This window comes from Mesoplodon densirostris, chromosome 17 (assembly GCF_025265405.1).
Source record: "Mesoplodon densirostris isolate mMesDen1 chromosome 17, mMesDen1 primary haplotype, whole genome shotgun sequence".
In the NCBI taxonomy this organism is placed as follows: Eukaryota; Metazoa; Chordata; class Mammalia; order Artiodactyla; family Ziphiidae; genus Mesoplodon; species Mesoplodon densirostris.
This window is the reverse complement of record NC_082677.1, coordinates 2,865,480-2,884,122: the sequence shown is the minus strand read 5'-3', so window position 1 is coordinate 2,884,122 and position 18,643 is coordinate 2,865,480. Positions and strand designations below refer to the sequence as shown.

The 18,643-nt window shown below is 48.8% G+C and overlaps 1 protein-coding gene across 1 annotated transcript in view; it reads left to right on the top strand.

The window, feature by feature from the left end:
- The window catches only part of SPATA13 (spermatogenesis associated 13), a 119,120-nt gene that overhangs the window by 30,017 nt on the left and 70,460 nt on the right, over positions 1 to 18,643 (top strand). The gene's annotated exons all lie outside the window — the stretch shown is intronic.

The window sequence follows — 18,643 nt, the reverse complement described above, 5'->3', positions numbered from 1 at the left end:
TTTAAAAATTGATGTATAGTTGATTTACATTGTTGTGTTAGCTTCAGGTACACAGCAAAGTGATTGACTTATATATATATGTATATATATGTGTGTGTGTGTGTGTGTGTGTGTGTGTGTGTGTGTATTCTTTTTCAGATTCTTTTCCCTTATAGGTTATTACAAAATACATACTGAGTATAGTTCTCTGTACTATACAATAGGTTTTTGCTAGTTATCTATTTTATATATAGTGGTGTGTATATGTTAGTCCTAAAAGATCCTACAAGGTACTTGAGGAAACATCATTAAGACCTGATAGAAGAAATCAAGTCAACATGAAATGAAAAAGACGCAGGGATGCTGTGGAGGAGATTTGGGGGCCGGGGGCTTAAATATTCATGACTAAGTCATTGAAGATGACAGTTTACAGCTGAAAGGACCTGAGTTTGTGTCCCAAGTTCTCATGCTTGCTCTGTGACTTCTGTCAAGCGACTTGCTCTTTCTAAGCATCCCTTTGCTTCCCCCAAGGGATCAGGCATGGTTAAGTTCTTATTGGAAATTTCTGGAACCGGGACCATGCTGAGAGGCAGTGTGGTGTGGAGAAGAGAGAAGAGGTCAGGCTGCTCTCCTATCAGTGCCCAGCTCAGGCCTCCTGCTGGGAGCCCTGGACCCCCTGTGAGTCCCAGGACCCACTGTCCTCTGGGTGAAATGAAGGTAATTAGAGCTGCGTGTGGAGCAGAAACAAGAGTGACCAGACTGTGCGGATCCTGCATCCGTGGGGGCATCCGATGTGGAATCAGGAGGGTGAGCAGAGCAGGGGGACATTTACAAAAGCTCCAGGAGCTAAGTAGCTCCGTGTACCATACTGCAATATAATATCGATAAGAATAGCATAGAAAAATGAGAACAAAGATAGAAAGCACTTAGAGGGTAGAAAATCACGAAAAGGAGATGGGAGTTTTGAGAATCATCACTCGGGGTTATGGCTTTTAAAGAGTCAGGTAAAGATGGCAGCTCTTTTTAAAAACAATTCTGGTTTCCTCTTTGCTTGCTTGTTCAAACACATGGATCGTCTGTTACAGTGTCTGGCAGTTAATGTTCAATAAATGTCATTTGCTCTCTAAAGAAATCGGCAGATCAGGAGGAAGCAGCATATCTTAAGAGACAATAATAGGCATGATTTCTAAATTAGACTCGAGTACTGGGTTATCTAGAAAAAGAGACCCAATCTGAGGAGAAAGAGTCCAGGTTGAACTAAGCAACCAGTTGCCTGTGTAGGTGGGCAGTGATCAGATATTATTGGAAAAGTGGAACTTGGTTATTTAGAAATCTTAGCTTTGTGATAAAACTTTTTGTTGTTTTTGTTTTTATTATAACTGCTACAAAATCTACAATATTTGTATTATAAAAAACAGTTAAGAGTATATGATAACAGTGACAAAAACTGTGACATAACACAGACTCAGTAGAAGATTATAAAGATGAAAAGAGTAATGGGACAGTGGTGACTGAATACAGATTAAATATATCAAGGTACAATTTTCAAAGTGTTGAAACATGACTAGCCCACAGATCCATTGTGAGCTTGTGTGAAAGACATCTAGCTGGTGAGTGAGGGCAGGGGGCTTGGGGTGCTGAGGAATTAGACCGTCTGGCAGGAAAGGCTGAAAGGTTTGCTAAGTTGGAGACAAAACCAGTTAATGCCTTACAGGCAGTAAAACCGTGACCTTTGTGGTTATCTTTTCTGTGTAGCAGAAATGACCTGCATCTCTACTGGCCACAGCTAATCTGCAAATTGATCTGTAACTTACCAGATCAGCACAAAATATCACGTCGAAATAAGGCACATTCTCCTAGAGAATGAAGTGGCCTTTGGGTGGTCCTGTTGGAGCCGCTCTGGTGTGAAAGGTGCCACCCTTTGCTGGGTTTCCATTTCTGGATGTTTAAAATGTGTATAAGGATTCGAGAGGGACCATTAATATCACTGAACTTACCAGGATACCTGGGACTCGGCGTGCACGGGGTGTCCTGGGGGCAGGTCTTTGTCCCTGGCTCCAGCCGCCCAGTGACATGTTTCCTGGAAGCAGAGCCCTTGTTCTTGCAGCTCCTCCCTTCGCCCACCCCGTCCTCTCCTCTTCACTTGTTTTGTTTCTAAACTGACCATACTCAGCGTCAGGTCCTCACAGCCCCCCTGCCCCCGCACAGGCAGGGACTCCGGAATAAAGCAGCAGGCCTATTTCAGAGACAGATGGCTTTGCTGGATGTTCCAGAAACAAGAAAAAAATGGCTAGCGGTCTCTCAAACCCTTTGTCATGAAGTCCTTTAGACTCAGTAACAACGTTGCAGGCGTCTCCCACCAGGGCCCGGGTACGTGTGGTTCGATGCCCGGTGAAGTCTGCGGAAGTGTGGTCTGGGGTCACCGTGGAAGCATCGTGCCGTCTCATTCTTGGGGCAGCTCAGTTCACGCCGGTTTCCTAAGTTAAGTCTTGCGGGAACTTAAAACTGGACGTCTGCTTCAGCAAGTGAGCAGGTGCATTTGTTCCAGTCTCTTCTCCTTGTCCTTGCTCTGCAAAGCCCGGGGTTGTGTGGCCTGTCCCACCTGTGGTCACGAGCATGTGGACACTGGGAGGTGACTGGGGCTCAGCAGAGTCAGAAGAGCTTTAACCAAGTGATGACCCGAGGGCGTCTGCGGTGGGCGGTGCCCTCCCCAAAGGGCCCTGACTGCTGTTTATGGAAGGATTGTATTTTTAGGAGATGTAGTACGTATTTTCAGGATCCCAAAACCGTAAAGGTGGAGGAAACCTCAGAGGTGATGTATCCAGCCCCCAGGCCCTCTGCGGTCTGTGGCCGCTGGGCCATCCTGGGGGCTAGACGCATGTTCCTGATTCCTTGATTGTTCGTAAATTCTTTGTTCCAGAAGGAAAGCAACCATATTCTATGCACTGATTCTCCCAGAGGGTGCACATGTGAGTAAATCTATACTCCTTCCCTAGGAAAATCCCTAAAATTTGTGTTAAAAGCTGAGTATCCCAGGATCCTTCTACTGTTTGTGAAAGGACGTGGGTACCAGGTCATTGTCCAAACCGATCTGCAGTGTATCTGTTCTTTTAAGATGTGGTGCTTAGAGCTGGATGTATTATCCCAGGTTAACTGGCCAGGGTACGGGGTTAGGGGAGGGCTCGGAAAGACCATTGCCTCTTTGATTGAGCTCGGTTCCTATGCTGTGCGTGGAGTTGAATGTACTGGAATTTCTGAGAGTCGCGTGACAACGTCGGATCACAGTGGCCACCCGGCTTTCTACATCTTTGGGTTCTCTGTGTCAAGTAGTCCCATCTTAGCCATGTATAGGTAATTTTTAAACCTAATTTTTTTAAACCGTGAATAGTTATGATGGTAAGCAACACCATTAATAATAATATAGGAGTTTTATCAGACAGAAAGAGTAGCATGATGGTTACTAGCCTAGCACCGGAGTCAGACTGTCTATGGGTTCAAATCCTATCTCCTTTGTTTATTACTATATGACCTTGAGATAATTCAGTGGGATTGTGCCTGTAAGGTACTTCCCAGGGCTCCTGGCACGTGGTCAGTGATCTGAATGGGAGCAGTTATTCTCTTTGCCCAACTCCTCTGAGCTCTTCAACAGGCATTTTGCTATTTAACCCAAATCCAACTTGAAGAATACCATTATTTTCCCCCTTTTTCTAGATGGGGGAACTATGTCACTTGTTCAGGGCTATATGGCTGCTGAATCTGCAGTAGGAATTTGAACACAGGTCTGTCTGATGCCAAGTGATTGGTACAGCTACTTAGTCCTATTAGATTATATTTTTTTTTTGCGGAACGCGGGCCTCTCACTGTTGTGGCCTCTCCCGTTGAGGAGCGCAGGCTCCGCATGCTCCGGACGCGCAGGCTCAGCGGCCATGGCTCACGGGCCCAGCCGCTCCGCGGCATGTGGGATCTTCCCACACCGGGGCACGAACCCGCGTCCCCTGCATCGGCAGGCGGACTCTCAACCACTGCGCCACCAGGGAAGCCCTATATGTTATTTTTATTAGTATTTGCTGACTCATCCTTCTAACACTGGTATATCTTCCAAAAGATGACTTCATTAAATATTTAATTTATACAAAGTATATTTGTAACATGTATAAGTTTAACAACCCCTCCTGAGAGGTAACCATCACTCTGAATTTTGGGCTTATCACTCCTTAACTTTTCATTATTGGTTTTCCACATAGATAAATATTCCTCAGTAACACTTTATTCTTTATAATTTCCTAGTTGAATAAGCATAACGTATGAGATGTGACCATAAGGCAGTTGTTTTTCCTGCTCCCCATGGGGCCTGTGAATTGATTCTGTGCTTCTCTCCTTCCCTGACCTCCATGAAAACCCAGGTAGGTGCCCTGACTCTCCCTGTCACTTGTGGGTCATAAAAATCTCACAGTCACTTCCAGTTTAAACAAACTACTCACTTCTCAATTAAAATGCTCGGTTTCATGTAATAATCCAACTTTAACCTTGTGATAAAATCGAGGCTCTTGACCTGGCACCTCCCTGTCCCCCTCCACCCAGAATATGGCAGGTACCCCAACCCTTGTTCTTTCGTGTGAACTTTAACATCGGCAGGTTGGGGTGACACACAGAGTCTGGACGTTGATGGAGGTGTTCTTGAGTCTTGGTGAGGTGACGGTGCTGGGTCTCCCTTTACAAGACCTTGGTCAGGTGAGCGTGGTCGCTGACTCCAGGGGCAGGTTTCTGGGCACTTACCTGGATGAGCAGGGACCCTCTGTGTTGTACACAAAGGTCTCAAGCAGTAAAGGTCTGTGTCACTGGCTTGACCGTCCCACTTACTAAGCAGCTCTTTGTTTCTTTATGTTTTAAATTTATACCCTTTTTGAGAGTAGCTTTAGGTTTACAGAAAAATTGATCAGCAAGTATAGTGTTCTCAAATACCCCTCTGCTTGACATACGGTTTCCCCTGCTGGTGACATCTCACATCGGCCTGGCACAGTTGTTCCAGTCCACAAGCTGACACTGACACCTTGTCATCACCCAGGGTCCATGGTTTACATTAGGGTTCACTCTTGGGGTTGTCCGTTCTGAGTCTGCACAAGTGCACAGTGACAAGTATCCACCATGACGGCATCACACAGAGTGGCTTCCCTGTCTGAAAAATCCTCTGTGCTCTGCCTGTTCATCCCTCCCTCCCCTTAACCCCTGGGAGCCACTGATCTGTTCATTGTCTCCATGGCTGTGCCTTTTCCAGAATGTCATATAGTTGGAACTATCCAGTATGTGGCTCTTTTGGAGTGGCTTCTTTCACTTAGCTTTATGCTTTGAGGGTTTCTCCATGTTGTTTTTTTTTCACATGGCTGGTGGCTCAGCTCTGTTTAGCACTGAATACTTTTCTGTCATCTGGATGCACCATAGTTCATTTCTCTAGTCACCCCCTAAAGATCATCTTGATTGTTTCCAAGTTTTGGCGACTGTGAATAAAAACTGCTATAAACATGTCAGCTATTTTGATTTGTTCTCTTGGGTAAAATGAGACATACAACAAAACTCTTGATCGCCTCCAACCCTCGGAAATCCGGCTGAGAACTAGCAACAGGACCAGGAGGGTGGGAGACACTGTGGTCCCTGAGAGGAGGAGAGGCGGGAGGGGAAGAAGGGGGAAGACGGGCTGGATGGAGCCGAGAGCATGAGGATGGGGGTGAGGTCCTTTAAAATGGAGAACAAAACCCAGAGCAGCCGACAGTGGAGGTCGGGGAGCTCTGGGGGCTGCTGGGTTTACGGGACTGGTTTTCAGCCCGTAACCGATGTCACGTGTGGAGCTGCCCAGGAGGGCCTGGGACGTGGGCAGACTTGGTGGATGCTCCTGCTCCGCGGGGCGGGGGTTGAGGGTGGTGTCACATCAGCTGAAACGCAGGAGCCCCGCCGTCCGGGCCCTGGCGCCCCCTCGGGCAGCCCCTCTCGATGCCCACGGAGATGGTCCCTCCTGCGCGCACACCCGGAGGGCCTGCCGGCCCGGGAGCCTGGCTTTCAGAGGAGAAGCGTTGGCTCACACCCAGCTTTGAGAGCTCCTGGTCGCTTTGCTGTGAGGGTCTCTCTCGTGGCTTCTTCGCTGCTGGTCACAGGAAGGTCACAGGAAGGGAGGTTGCTCTCCTGTGTACTTTAGGAAGTCCACACAGGCAAACACTGAGCAATCAAAATCTTCGTTTTAAAGCCCCTGAAAAGAGCGGTGCAAGAACCGTCAGGAGCGAAGGCCTTTCCTGAGGCCGCTGGTGATGAGAACGGAGACCCGTGACTCCTCCGAGCTGGGGACTCAGGAAGTTACTGTGGCTCTTTTGTGGTGTTCATGCTCTGGATACTTAGAGTAAATACATGCCTTGCCTTGAGTTATGTGTCTAAATCCTCTTCCGAATGTTTATTAGACTATTCCCGAGGCCATGATGCTTGATATCATCAATTTTGTGCTTTTAACAGCTTTACTCATATAATCTACATACCATAAGATTCACTCACTGCAATTGTACGATTCAGTTATTTTTAGTAAGTTTTACAGAGCTGTGCAACCATCGTCCCCAGAAGAACCCTCGTGGCCATTTTCAGTCACTGCTTGTTTCCTCCCCAGCCCCCGGCTACAGCCCTTGACTTGCTGGGTAGAGTCACCCTTCCGGGACACCTCCGTGTCACCAGAACCCAACAGCGTGCCATCTGTGTGCTGTCTTCCTTCACTTTGCCCTTTAAGGCTTCATTTCGCTTTTGAAGGCTGTCCATGTTGTAGTAACATTTATTTTTATACAGTTACAATAAGTAACTCTATAATACTTGACTCCTAGATTCTTTGCTACATCTGAGTGTATTCTTCCTTTTAAAAGGTAATCACTTTGCTGTGTGTTTGTAAGTTTGTTTCTTAATTCTTCCAGGATTCAGTTTCAGAAGGACTTGAATAATTGCTCTGTGGAGGAGTTTGATCTTCCTTTGACGGGGCCCCCAAGCCCTCTTTTGGTTGTAAAGCCGCGCAGTCACCCCAAATAGGTGGCCAACAGCCGTAAATATTTTGCCCATGATCATAAAGGGGTGCTGGTCCCACAGGGAACAGTGCATTCTTGAGACCAGCCTGGGGACATGTCTCTTCTGCACTCGAGCAGACGGGGCACCCAGCCAGCAAGCTTGTAGAGCCCAGTCCTGGGCCGGGGGGTATGCAGCCAGCACAGTCCATAGACCACCCCCAGCACTGGCCTCCATCAGAGACCTAGTAAGTTCCTGTATTTTAGCCTCACCTGTACTTTGAGGTACAATATTAGAATGCTCCTGTGACTTTGTGTGTGTGTGCAAATTGGGGAAGAAAGTTAAAATTGGGGTTTAATACCTGAAGGGAGTAGGAGGAAGGATGTCACAAAGTAACGGACAACAGAGCTGCTCTTCTGTCAGAAGACACAGGTGGGGACACTGACAGCTCTCATGAGACCGGTTTGTCTTTTGTTCTGCGTCTCCACTTACATCCCTAATGACTGGAGATCAGAAATTTTCACTGCGCAAAGGTAACAAAGCCCCGCACCGGAGATGAGAACAGTGTAGGGAACTCCACCAGTTCTGTGAGCCAAAGCCTCCCCGAGCTTGTCCGCTCTGGCCGCAGAGTAGCTGAGAAGGGAAGAGTAAACCCTCACTCTCTTAGGAGTTAGTAAACGGCCCCTAGAATCATGCACGGGTTTATTCTGTGAGGATTTCCGAAGAGCACACGTTTGGAGCCGGCTCTTTGCAGAGGACCCTTCTGGGCAGGATGTACGTTGGTGCCTGGTCACCCTCATCCCTCAGCAGGAAAGGAAGCCATGCCAACATTGCAGCTTTTCCCATCTTTTTCTCAGTTCATCACAGAGACACAGGCTTCATTTCATTGTCTGTTTTGGTGACGAGTCAGGTGTCAGGTTCAGCAGAGGGCAGACCTCCCTGGCCCTTTGCGTGGTTTCCCTGAATTCCGTTGTCAGGGATGGGCCATGGGTCCCTGTGTGGGTCTCCGTGTGTGACCAGTGGGTGACAGTCACGTGTGTTGGAAGAGCCTGATCTCAGGAACGTGGGGCCTTCCCTTCACGTCAGGGCCAGTTCCTAAAGGCGAAAATTAGGATACGGAATTGTTTGCAGCTCAAATTCAGTGGCCCCCTCCAAGTTTCAGACATACTTCTCATTTTTCTTGGTAGAGAGGTGGGAAAAGAAGCCAGAAAGATTTTTTTGGATGTTACAGCGCCCAGTTACTTCAGGAGAAGAACCTGGCAGTCTCTCCCACAGGGTAAGGTTACTTTGAAGGCATCCAGACTCAGTGTTTACACGGAGGCCCTGGATGTTTCATCAGATATTTATTGAGCTGCTATAGCTGCCAGGCGCTGTGTGTCCACGTGGACGCTAAGGATGATGAGGACAGGCCCGTCCTCAAGGACACGTGCACGTTTCTGAGCGAGCCACTCCCAGAGTCAGTCAAGAAGGCCCCGTCGGGGGAGGTGCCGTCCAGGCTGATCTCTGCTGCGAGCAGGTTCAACCCTGGTCCAGAGGGTCCCAGACTTCCTTAGTCCATGTGTCCTGGTTTCTCAGCAAGTCTCTTATGCAGCCCCTCGGCCAAAAGAAACACCTAAATATTCCATTTATTAAGTAGTTTTTAACTAACCATCCAAAGAAGGCTGTTTCTAAGTGTAGAGAGAGAAGAAAATTAGAAATTTCAGAAATTCGTGTGCTTGGTTCAGTTTGAAGGCAAGCAGAAGTCTCAACATGAATACACACTTTTTGTTGAAGACTGGATATAGGGGGTTTTTTAACCGAAAGTTTTACAAAATTATGTGGAAAACACAGTATTCCCAGAAAATAGGAATCTCTGATGATGTTTTTCTTGTTTTCTGGACAAGATTATGATCTCCTTCAGAACAGGCCTGTGTGGACCTTGGCGTCAGTACCGGTGAGCTCTCAGCACGCACACAGAGACCCGTTATGATAGCGATAGACTCAGTGAGAAATGTCCCAACCCTAACCGAGGGGATCGAGAGCTATCCTTAGGGCCAAGGCAGACTCAGGAATTCAGCTTGAAAATGCAGTGTGATCGCAAAAACATCAACAGTAATTGTCGTAAAGGCCCCCGTTCCTGTTTCTCTGTTAAAACCCAGTTACGTTCTCAGTTGTCTCCGGAGGGCAGGGGCTTTGACTTCATTTAATTTCTAATTTTAGAAGGTCGGTTGAAGCTCAGTTGTCACACTTAAGGCGTGGGGCGGGGGAATGACAGACGGAAAGACGGTTCTTGTCAAGGTCAAGTCAGCAAAGTAAAATGCGGACCTTTGTCAGGTGCTCCCACCTTCCATCAGCTTCGGTTCTGGCACTGATATCACTTCTGAAGGAGCCCGTCCAGGTGTCCTAACGATGCAGACTTCATGACAATTGCTTGTTTAATCATGTGTCTCCCCAGTGGGATAAAGGTCTGCTGTTCCCCGCTCTCCTCCTCTGTCTGTCCCGACACCAGGCAGGCAGGAGGGACCGGGGGACCTCCTGGAATGACTGACGGAACGGACGATGCCTCACATGAGGTTCTTTCTTGTTACACGATGAAGCCGCAGGAAGTCCATTTACATGGAAGCCATCGGTGCGTCTTTCTAATTTTCTGCACTCAGGTGATGCCATTACCTGCACGTGGCCCTGAGCTGCCTGTGTCACCGCCCGGAAGCAGTGAGGAGAGATGTCTGCCAAAGCACAGTTTCCTGCATCAGAGCGTTCGGTCTAGGAGCAGTGACGGGGACTGCTGTATCGTTACAGTTCTGAAATGATTGTTAGCAAAGAAATGAACCAGCAGACTTGGGCAGGGTGTTGTTTTTGCAGCGGACGTGTGGGGCCAGAGGAGGCCAAGGACAGCCCACCTGTTCCCAGCACCGCAGAGGGGCTTTCCCTTCCTTCTTCTACTTCTGCTACCATACGAGCCCCTAAGCCAAAGAAATCAGGTTCATCTTTTTATTAATTCCTATTACGAATTGAGTATAATACACTAATAATTAACAATAATTAATATAGCGAGCACATTCCTTACTATTGGTAACATAGTTTGTGTACACTAGGAATTCAGGGGGGTTGAGCAGATGATAGAATCTTACAAGAAAATGTGTTTTAAATTCTGAACAATTGACTTCTACATTGACATTTAGAATACCACGTGTCCACGTTGGAGATGTCAGTTACTTACAAGTCATAGTCAGGGTTGAAAGGAGTCCTGAAGCATATGTTATCCATCTGTAGGGAGAAAAGATAGAAGTAGTTTAAACATGAAGTAATGGCATTTCCCCCACGTCCACGTTTAGACATCCCTTCTCCGGTCCTTCATTGCGGTCTGGCAGTGACCTTTGACCCGGCAGGCTGGCTGGAGGGTGGAGGAGGTGCTCTGATCTTGAATCACAAAGCAGTGACCTGTGCAGGTGGGGCCTTTTCTGCACCCCCATGGGCCCCGTGGGAGATGCTCCTTTTGCCTCAGTCCAGATTCGCCTGTAAGAGGCTTACATCTGTTGAATTTCCAACAGAGAAGTATTGCACTTCTTTTTGATCTATAAATTTGATGTAGAATTCCATTTCCTGTTTACCTTTTTCACATTAACCTGTAATGATAAAACTTATGCTTTACAGGGAGAGGTGTCCTGTTACGAGCGGGACTGATATTCCAATGAAAATATTCTGTTTAGGATGCATTTGCTTCTCCTGAAAACCTGTGAGGTGCTTGCTCTCAGGGGTGTTGGGATCCTCTTACCCCAGCCCGGGGACCCCCTAACTCTCTGAGGCTGGTCTCACCGAGGAACGCGCCTGGCCTCGTCTGTGGTCGCCGGGTCCTTTGCAGCGGCTCTTGGGGGCGGGGCGGGGAGCAGACCTGCGTCCTTTCTTGGTCGCCTGGGGCTCACCTTCCCCGAGCCTCCTGGGAAGTCCGCCCACCTTGCTCATCATCCCCCTTCCTCCACTCTCCTTTTTTTAGGTTCAAGATAGTTCCGTCTTTGTTATTCTTCCGTTTTTTTTTAGCACCTAAACTGGTTTTGAACTTTTCACGAAAGACAGAATATAATGCTTGTTTCATGTCAGGTTCTCCGAGCGTCTGATATACTTATTAGAACCTTATTAAGCTTTGTGTCAAGGGAGCCGTGTCAGTGGGGTGTGATGCCGGGGTTTTCCCGAGTCTGACATCTGCTCCTGTCTTCCGTTGGGCTTCTGGAAGCTTCTGACATGAGAGAGCCAGAAGCATCCCTTCGGGTGAACGGGGCTGAGGAGTGGGACGGAGCCACCTGGTGGCCAGTCTCTCCACGGGCAGAGCTGGAGGCTGGCTGAGGTTGGGGTTGTGAGAGCCCGCGGGTTAGGGGCACAGGCGGGGGCGGAGGTCAGAGCTGAACCTGGGAGGAGAGGAAGAGGCTCGCGGGCTGCGGCTGGAGGGTAAGGTTAAGGGACGGCGCACTTCGCACGGCCTGTCTCCTGCACCAGTAGGTGGTGGGCGAGTAGAGAGAGTGGACACAGGAGGGGTGTCACCGACCACTGTCCAGTGAGAGCTTGGTGTGCGCAACTCCGGGAGCGGTGCCCTTCCTGTAGCAGGGGCCCTTGGCAAAGAAGCCGAGCGATGGAGCAGGCCATACGATCCCACGGCAGCTTCTGGCCCAAGTCTTTGTCGTAGAAAGAACGGTAAAACCGCACAGAAGCTGCCGAGGAGCTCTCCTGAGTTGCCTGCGAGTCCCTTTTCGAAGGACAAACATGAACTGAGAAGTTGGCACTGAGCGAGGGCCTGAGGTGCGTGTGGCGTTCTCCTCCGCCAAGGTTTCCTCGCCCTGGGGGCCGGTTGGCCCTTCTGAGCTGCAGGAGAGTGAGGCTGGGGCCCCCCGAGTAGAGGAGGTCTCCTTTGTGCTCGAGCACAGTGTCTGAGGCCCTCAGCATCCCGTCTTCAAGCCTCAGAGGGGCCACTGATGTCCCCTGGGGCGGGCTCGTCACAACAGCCCCTCTTCGAACAGAGTGGCCCCAGCGCAGCTCCTGTGGGGCTGCCCGCCCCCCCACTGTGGAGGCATGGGTGCGGGCGCCTGCTCAGGGACAGTGGCCGGTCGCCACTGCTCCGTTCACGTTGGTACCCGGGGTGCCTCCTGCGGGATGACGTCCATGAAACAACAGCCAGATGTCAGTTCGGTTAGAAGACGTTTAAATTTGACAAACAAGGCATTTCAGCAACTGCTTTGCTGTGAACAGTGTGAGGATGCCGGATGCCGACTGAACAGAGCAGGGGAGGGTGTTCTCTGGATCCCTGTCCGTAGTGATGGCAGGACGTGCTGCTCCCACACCCCCTAAACTGAGACCTAATTGGATGGAAACGGAGTGGAAGGCTGATGTTGTTTCCTCCAAAAGGCAGTGTTATCAACTGGGGTTCTATGCCCAGAAAGACATTTTATGCAAAAAGACAAAACCAAAAACCTTGAGCGGTAACATAAGTTCAGGGAAAATACAACACCAACATATATACCCTTGTAAACGGTTTTTACCAAATGCTGGGTATACAAGCTGTGTTGATCGTTGGAGGGGGTTTCTGTGCAGCCTGCCGGGTGAGCCCAGTGACACACAGCTCCAGATTTCTGCTAAACGGCCTCTCGCAAGCAGAATCGTTGCTTTTGCTCCAGTGACCTTCAAAGTGCCTTCAAGATTAGGGCCACCCATGTGGAAAACTTTCTTTACTCTGAACTGTCAGTGCAGGGGAGGCCCCGTTGCTGTGGTGACATCCTTTTTGGCATTGGCTGCTGGTATGAGGTAGTCCTCACCGAGAACTTGGGAGGTTACCGCTGCAGACTTACCGAGAGAAAGATGGGGGCTGGGGAGGAGGTGCAGGAACCGAGGCAGGCCACCTGCAGCTCCCTCCTTGGCCCGCCTCTCCTGAAGTCTTCGAGGCTCTTTCAACCCCTGGGTTTAGAGTGGGGTGCAGGACGCGGGGTTCAGAGGCTGGCACTTTGCTAAGCCTTGAGGTCACGGCCAGGAAGCACAGCTGAGGTGCAGACCTACCCTAGCACACCTGGCTAGACCTGCCCACCCCTGACTTCAGAGACCAAAGGAAGGTTTTCCTCTCTTTGGCCTAAGACCTGCCTTTGCAAACCCTCAGAATTGACAAAGCAAACATCCATTCCCTACTGGGAAACCCCATTCTCACATGCAGGAATGCAGTTTAGCCTAGTAACCCAGATAAGGCCAGCCAGCCAGTCACACCTTGTATAGAATGGACACCCTTCCCAGTGACTCAGTCTTGTCCGCTACGGTTTTATGTATACTTTGTTTTAGACACTTAAATGATTGGGTGTTTAACTGAAGGCAGAGCTCGGCTCTTTTGAAGCATCCTCCCCCGTCTTCACCTGGAGAGACCCCGAGGATGCCACGTCCATGGGGGAAGGACAGTCTTGCTTTGAGATGTGGACACGGGGGTCGAAAGGGCGAGGGAGAGGGTTTTGTATTAAGGACCAGGCAGTGGGGAAAGTAACTTCATCCTCGGAACCAGAACCCACCATTGAATCTTAGGTGCATTTTCCTATGGAAATGTTATAAGTTATGGTTCAATTCACTATATTATCGGTTAATGTGGTTTGGTGGACAGAGTCTATGGGGAAATAGATTGCCCGTAAGTGACCCTTTAGAATACAACCTGGTCATAAGGTGTGGGTGCTAGAATTTGAGCTCCCAGTAAGAGTCTTGATTTCAGCAAGGTTCTGGGAAAGATTTTGGAATGAATAAGAGAAGGAAAGGGCCTACCAGGAAGGGAAAGGGGAGGATAAAACGGGCAGGCTCAGCAAACGGCAGCGCTGAACACCCTACAGTGCACAGGCCAGCCTCACAGCTGAGGAGGATCTGGCCCTGGACGTGCAAGAGGAGGGGGGTTCCCGTCCTTCATTAGTCAGTCGCTGGCTGGATGCAGAGCATGCAGAGTTCAATAAGACCTGGTCTCTGCCTTCAAAGAACTTTTCAACCTCACCGGAGTTACGTGGAGCGAGCAGACAGAGAGCAGAGTTGCAGAGCAGCGTGGCCAGTGCTGAAGCAGCAGCGCCCACAGGAGCCCACAGAGGACGGGCATCTGAGATGGGGGGAAAGGAGAGCCTCCAGGGAAGAGCTGAGTTGAGTTAGAGACAGGTGGGGCGCATGTGTATCCGTCAGGAAAAGAGAAGCATCTCTAGATGTTCCAGAGAGACCCTAACTGAGGGATTATTTTGCTCAGCTGAGAAACGGGAGAAGCCAGGAGAGCTCAGATGGACAGTAGCAGGAAGGTGTTGTCTCCCAAGGCTGGAGGGACGGGGGGGCCAGGTGCCAGTGCCCCCACCCCCCGCACAGGAGCGAGGACCGGCAGGGACCCCAGCAGTAGCGGGAGCCAAGGAGGGGCACAGCAGCTTCTGGACGAGCCCCGGCAGTGGCCCAGGCAGAGGGGACGCCCTGTCATCTCCCTCCTTCCCGCACACGGCGTCTCCCGCCCGTGCTTCCCACTGGCCAACCTGACCGGAAGCCATTAGTCAGGGGAGCCTGGGGACCGTGGTCCCCTAATACAGAGAGACAAGAATGGCTGCGAAAGACTCTGAGAGCCAGCGAGGAAATGGCCCAGAGCATCGCAGTGCGAGGGACTGTGGCTGTAAGTCACTCAGCATCCCTAGAGGGAGAGGTATGGCATGCTGGGCTGAGGTGTGACACCTTCTGAGGTCTGGAGGCAGCCAGCATCCCTAGATGAAGTGACACATGTCCATTTGCACTCTGGGAAGGACACTGCGGCTGAATGGGAGGTGAGTTAGACCGCAGGACAGGGGACTCGTCAGGGAAGCCTTCCACATGGACGCACTGATGGCGGGGGGCCAGGCCAGGATTGTCGAGATGCGCAGTCTAATCTCTTAGCCTAACCGATGAGGTCTGGAGGGAAAGGAAGAGGGCTAGGGTGACCCTGGGGTGTGGCCCGTATGTGGCAGCGCCTGGGCTGGAACCCAGTCCCCTGCTGCCCAGCCTGTGCTTTCACCTGTTGTAGCTTGATGAAGGGTCCTGATCTTTATGGCTAGGAGTTGGATGTTCCCTGAGGCCATATTCTGCCATGCCGGTGATTCAAGGCTCTGTGCTTTCACCCCTTTAGCATCCAGATTTCAGTGTTTGCTTCCAGTGTCAAATTTCCTATAATTTACCCAAACATGTAATGAAAACCTTGTTTGTACATTAGCCTGGTATGTATTCCTGAATTTCAAATTCAAGTACAAGTTCTTATTTAAAAATTACTGGTCATGGTTGTTTTCAGAGAATTCTCATTACGAGTGAAAAGAAATGTTCCCTTCTAAAGTTCAAACAATCCAGAATCCAGCTGCTAGACAATGGATTTCACAATATTCCCATCTCAAATTCTTTCTTGTAGTTCTGTTCATAAATATCTCTGGCTGAGCTCCCACAATTTACAAGACTTGCTACAAAACCACTGATTGAATTGCAACCCTTGTTAGTGAATAGAGGTCAAAGTATTAGTTCTAAATAATGCAAGTTGGTATGTTACTCGGAAATTCCAGGAAAAGCTTTTTTCCGTGATTTTCAGTTTCATTCCAAGCAGCAGACAACAATCACGTTGTTCATGGAATAGTAAGTCACTGGTCTTTTAAAAAGCATGTTGCCCCAATTAGAAACTCAGATATGCATGTATTTTACTGGATCTGTATCCTAAAACTTATATAAGCTTTAAGTACATACTTAGACTTTTGAGTGTTGTAAAAATGTGAACATCTTCACATTGGGATGATATGGTGGTTCGTAATGATGAATTGTTAGCCTTGGTACCATTACTGACAAGGCAGGATAACGGATACAAAATTCACATCCAGATAAACTTAAATAATCTTAGTGTGCAAAGCACAGTTCTTACTCTCAAAGAGTATTATAATGGTCTTGTTCTGAAGGCAGCCACATAAACTCGTTAAAATGATAAATATAGATCAGTATAATAATATGCTTTTATAAAGCAATTTGGTGAGATGCCTGGAACCCAGAGAGTAAGGGGTCTAATTCACTTTAGGGGGATCAGCAAGGGATTCTCAAAGAAGGTGACAGACACCTGTGGACGGTCTCAGAGTTAGACTAAGGGGAGGTAGGTTTTTCTAAAGCTGTTTTCACCGAGTTTCCACTATTACATCGATCCATCCTTCCAACTACATTGTTCTCCTTAATGTCGGGTGAACAGTCATCCCGCTTTGCCAAGAACTTTCCTGGTTTCACCCTGAGAGTCCCATATCCTGGAGGACACCCCATCCGTGGGCCAACTGGGACAGCTGGTCACCCAAACTTACTGCCCCCCAATCTTCCTGTACCCATGCCATTTTCCCCCTAGAATGGGCAATCACCTTGTCACTGCCTTGAATTTATCATGGGGCCTACATACATCCAACACAGGCCAACAGAGGCTCATGAATTGATTGGTTGTTTGAGATAACACATAAACGTTGGCACCTCTTATTTTATAGACAATGCTGAAGCACAGATTACTGAAATGACTTTACTCAAGATTCAGGTGGCAGTTTAGACCTAGACCTGGCCCCTGGTCCTCCACAGACCATTCTCAAACTCCCAACAGTAAAGCAATGCTTCCCTGCACCCCTTGAGCCCTCAGGGTCAGCTTAACAGTTGGGTCCTTGGTTATAGAAGGTCTCATAGTGCCCTCTGGTTGTGGTGTCAGTATGTTGTCTTTGTCCAGCCAGATTACAAGGCAGGGATCCTGTCTGCTCTTCTGTGTCCAGGGTAGGTCATAACAAGACTACTATTATTATGTAATGTGCAGTCAGTAGACTTGACTTGCGACTGGACTGGACAGTTGGCACAGACTATCCGCTTCATTTCAAGATTGTGAGAAGCTGCAACAACCCCCATGCCCTGTCCCTCCCAGAGTAGGTGAGGATGGACGGGTGTTGCTGGGTGTTGGATTCATTCTGCAGCTGGTTGTAGGTTTCACATCCACCCTCGGTGCGGGGATGATTTGAGATTTTACTGATATGGTTCATTCAAATGCAACCCACAGCTCTTCAGGCCCCTCATTTCTCTGTTTGAACATTAGACTGCAGAGGGCATATGGGCACCCCATCCGTCTTCTGATGAGTGGAACTGGGTAACTGGACATCAGAAAGGCTCCAGGGTCTACATCCATGTAGCCTTCCTGGTCCTGGATGGAATCAGTGCTTTAACCACGATTCTCCCTGGAAATCCCTCCTCAGTGGGCACAAGTAGGGGCAAATGAAAATGAACCCATCAGAGAATTTGGATGAGGTCAGATTTTTTTTCTGCATGTGAGAGGAATAAGCCAAATTGGGGCCTGACCTCAAGGTCTTTATACAACCTGCTCCTTCTCTTCTGCCTTTAATGTTGCCTTCGGAATATCGGCCTTCACTGCTGTCGTGAGGACTTCCAGGATTTGACTTAAGTCCGGGTTATGTCATAAGGCACTGAACTTGGACTCATGCCTGCGTTCAAATCCCGTCTCTGCCTCTGTCTTTGTTCATTAGTTTGAAGCAGTGAGGAAGCACGTAGGCTTTGGGGTGGGGGAGCCGCAGGACCCCCAGATGAATTACCTAACCTGCCCAAGCGTCCATTTGATTGTGTATGAAATGGAAATCATTCGGTTGACCTTGTAGGTTTGCATGACTACTCAGTGTCATGATGTTTTGAAAGCACTTAGTACAGGGGCCTGACATGCAAGCACTTCGTAAACGGTAGCCTTTTCCGATTACGATCACACTCCCTCCCTCCCTCCCTCCCTTCCCCCCTCCCTTCCCTAATGGTTCAGTGAGTGCGGGGGAGCATGCTAGCCCTTACAGGCGTGCAGTGGGCTTCTGGGTCTGAGGGAGCAAGGTAGACGGTGTGGGTATTTGTTTAATTTGAATTTCTGTGTCTGAATTTCTAATGTTTCAGTATTATCCTCACCTCCATTCCCCAGCCAGTTATAGAGTCCTCTGACAGAGGCCCTTCTAATGCGGTTTCCTTCACAGAGCCTGACCTGAGGCCACCTCAGCGTGGTCCCTCCTGCTCTTGTGGCCCTGTGGCGCTTTGTAGCTCTGTCATTAGAGTTTGGGGGTATTTTGTAGACCATATGCAGCTAAAAGTGTCTTGGTCTCCATCACAATGCATCCTTGCCTGAGGCCTCTTGTATACTAAGCACTCAGCCTCCTTCCTACCAGCTGCATTGAATTTAACCTAGTTCAGCGTTTCCCTGTGACACATTTAGAAATAGTGTTGGGTTTTGTGTGTGCACATGTGTGTGTCTGAGATAACTGAAGATGTCTTCTATTTAAAGAGAAGACATAGTCTTGAATGATGTCTTGGCTTTTTCATTCTAGAAGTTTTTCAAAAGTTTCCTTTAACGAGTTCCAGTGGATTTCTGGGTTTACCATCATATTGAATGCACAACCTATAATTATCTTTTTTTTAATGAATGCGTAATTTGCATTCTTCCCTCATTTAATGCGAAATGAATTAGGAGAAAAAAGTAACATTTTAACTTAATTTAAAATAGGTTTTATGTGATCGGCCCTGTCAGGGGGCAGGTCTGGTTTTCTGTTAGCAATTATTAAACAAAATAGATGAGCCCCCATTGATAGAGGGAGGCTATTCTGGGGGCAGACGGCTAACTCCCTGCTTTGTT